We start from the raw sequence: 3,400 nt of genomic DNA on the forward strand, positions 1-3,400 counted from the left end.
GAGAAGCTCTGAAAATCCAAGAAGGCAGTCAAAGACTGGTGGCTCCATGCTGCGTGCCATTGGGGCAAAGATAGCCCTCTGGAGCAGTGGTGTTCTGCTTGGCCGAAGAACTGAAATTGTGCTTGTAAGTTGATAGTTGAGTATAGTCAGGAATCTAGGGGAACAGAATCTCAGAAAGTGAGACCAAAATGAAAGGCAGTTCATCATTGAAGCTGTCAGAGTTGGAGTGATTTTTGGAGAAAATTCCAAGACAAGACCATCGAAGGTGAAGATTGGAAACCCTCACGAGAGGGGGAGTTTCAGTGAGATTGGCTGACTCGAAAGTGTGACTAATGTCTGGGTGGGTTGTTGAGAAATCTACAGAATGCATTTTGGTCGCATCTGTCATTTAGTGTGTAGCGTGGTGCGTGCGACCACAGTTAGCTTATTTATTCACTTGTACCTTATACTTCCACTGAATGTTAGAATATAAGATATCTTAAATTATTTTATATTTGTTTTTGTTTGTTCAAAGCCCGTGGAATCTTGTGGTTTTCTTCACTTAATAAGCGTCTTGAATCTGAAGTCCTGTCTACTTTAAACAAAACATTATTGGTCCCTAACCAAATCTCACCAAAACCTGGGGGTCTGCCAAGGATCATAACACCTTTAATCAGTGTCCTCTGGTATTTGACCCTTCTGCCAATGGGAACAGTTTCTCCCTATCTACTCTATCCAGACATTTCATGATTTTGAACACCTCTATCAAATCTCCTTTCAAGTTTCTTTTCTCCGAGGAGAATGGTCCCAGCTTTGCCAATCTATCCACGTAACTGAAGTCTCTCATCCAGGAGCCATTCTTGTAAGTCCTCTCAAAATTCTTTCCAATGCCTTCACATTCTTCCTAAAGTGCAGTGCCTAGAATTGGACACAATACTCCAGTTGAGGTCAATCCCAAGTTTTATAAAGGTTCACCATAACTTGTCTGCTTTTGTACTCTGTGCCTCTATTAACAAAGCCCAGGATCCCATGTGCCTTATTAACTGCTTTCTCAACCTCCACATTCAATGATTTGTGCCCATATACTCCTGGTTCCTCTTTTCCTGCAGCCCATTTAGAATTGAACTCTCTATTTTTTTAATTGCTTTTTCTCATTTTTCACATCAAAAGGTACCACACAATTCCCTGCATTAAATTTCATCTGTTATATGGCTATTCATTCCAATATACTATGACCTCATGAAGTCTATCACTATCCTCCTCACAGTTCACACTGCTTCCAAATTTTGTATCATCTGCAAATTTTGAAATTGTGCCCTGCATACCCAAGTCTAGGTCATTAATAAGGAGCAAGAAAAGCAGGGGTCCTAATACCAACCCCCTGGGGAACCCCATTATAGACCATCCTCTAGCTGAAAAACAACCACTCACCATTACTTTCTGCTCTTGTCACTCAGCCAATTTCATATCCAAGCTATCACTCTCCCTTTAGACCATGGGCTTCAGTGTGCTCACAAGCTTGTAATGTGGCACTTTACCAAACACCTTTTGGAAGTTCTATCAAAACAGATGAATTGACAGCACAAATACAAATGAAGATGTACAATCTGATTGTCATAACAGAGACAAGGCTGCATGATGACAAAGACTGGGATCTGAATATTCAAGGGTACATGACATTCAGAAAGTTCAGAAAGCTAGGAAAGTGTGGAAGAGCAGCTCTTTAATTAAGAATGACATTGCTACAATAGACAGAGAGAAAACCTTAGTTCTGGAGGCCAAGGTGTAGACACAGTTTGGGGAAGAGATTAGAAACAGTAAAGGTAAGAAGTCACTTGTGGGAGTGGTTTATAGGGTCCCTAAAAGTAACCACACTGTAGGACAATGTATATAAGGAGAAATAATGGGGCTTGTGAGAAAGGTATGGTGATAATTACATGTTATTTTAACCTACATATAGGTTGGACAAATCAGATTGACAAAGGTAGCCTGGATGGTGAGTTCAGAGAGTGTTTTTGGGACAGTTTCTTCGAGCAGGACGTTCTAGAGCCAACCAGAAAGCAGGCTATACTAGATCTGGTAATGTGCAATGAGACAGGATTAATTAATGACCTCACCGTAAAGGCACCCTAAGTAGCAGCGACCATAACATGATTGAATTTCATTTTCAGTTTGAGGAAGAGAGGAGTGGATCTAAGACGAGCATTTAAAACTTAAACAAGAATAATTTTGAAGACATGAGACAGAGCTGGCTAAAGTGAACTGGGAAATTAGGTTAAGGGATAGGTCAGTAGGGATGCAGTGGCAGACATTTAAGGATATATTTCAGAGTACTCAAGTGATACATTCCAGTGAGAAGCAAAGATTCTAAGGGAAGGAAACACCATCCATGGCCAATTGAGAAAGCTAAAGATAGTATCAATTGAAACATGAAGCATATAGTTCCAACAAGGTGACTAGCAGGTCAGAAGATTGGACAGATTATGGACAGAAAAGAATAGCTAAAAGGTAATTAAGGAGAGAAATTAAAGTACGAGAGAAAGCTAGCTAGAAATATAAGTTAGTAAGAGTTAGTAAGAGTTTCCACAGGTATTTAAAAATGCAAAGAGTAAAGAAAGTGAACATTGGTCCCCTAGAGAGTGAGAATGGTGAATTACTCATGAAAAATAAGAAAATGGCGGATGAATTGAACAGATACTTTGTGTCTGCCTTGACTGTAGAATATCCAAATAACATCCCAGAAATAATTGTGAATCAGGAGGTAAAAGAGAGGGAGGAACTTAAAACAATTACAGTCACCAAGGAAAGGGCACTAAGAAAATTATTAGAACCAAAAGATGACAAGTCTCCGAATCCTGATGGACTTCATCCTAGAGTCTTAAAATAAGTGGCAGCTGAGATAGTACATGCATTGGTTTTAATTTTCCAAAATTTCCTATATTCTTGAAAAGTCCCATAAGATTGGAAAATAGCAAAAGTGACTCCTCTATTCAAGAAAGGAGGGATACAGAAAGCAGGAAACTACAGGTTAGTTAATTCAACATCTGTTATAGGGAAATTGCTGGAATCTGTAATTAAGGAGCTTATAGTGTGGTACTTAGAAAATCTCAATGCGATCAGGCAAAGTTCACATGGTTTTGTGAAGGGGAAATAATGTTTGACTAATTTATTGGAATTCTTTGAGGACGTAACAAGCAACATGGATAAAGAAAAATCTTTGGATGTGCTGTACTTAGATATCCAGAAGGCATTGACAAAGTTCCACATCAAATATTGCTATGCAAAACAAGACCTCATGATGTAATGGGTAATGTATTAGCATGGGTAGAAGATTGGTTAGCTAACAGAGAGTAGGTATAAATGGGTCATTTTGGGTTGGCAACATGTGACAATTGAAGTGCCACAGGGGCCAATGCTGGGG

Source organism: Cetorhinus maximus, chromosome 9, assembly GCF_964194155.1.
Source record: "Cetorhinus maximus chromosome 9, sCetMax3.hap1.1, whole genome shotgun sequence".
NCBI lineage: Eukaryota > Metazoa > Chordata > Chondrichthyes > Lamniformes > Cetorhinidae > Cetorhinus > Cetorhinus maximus.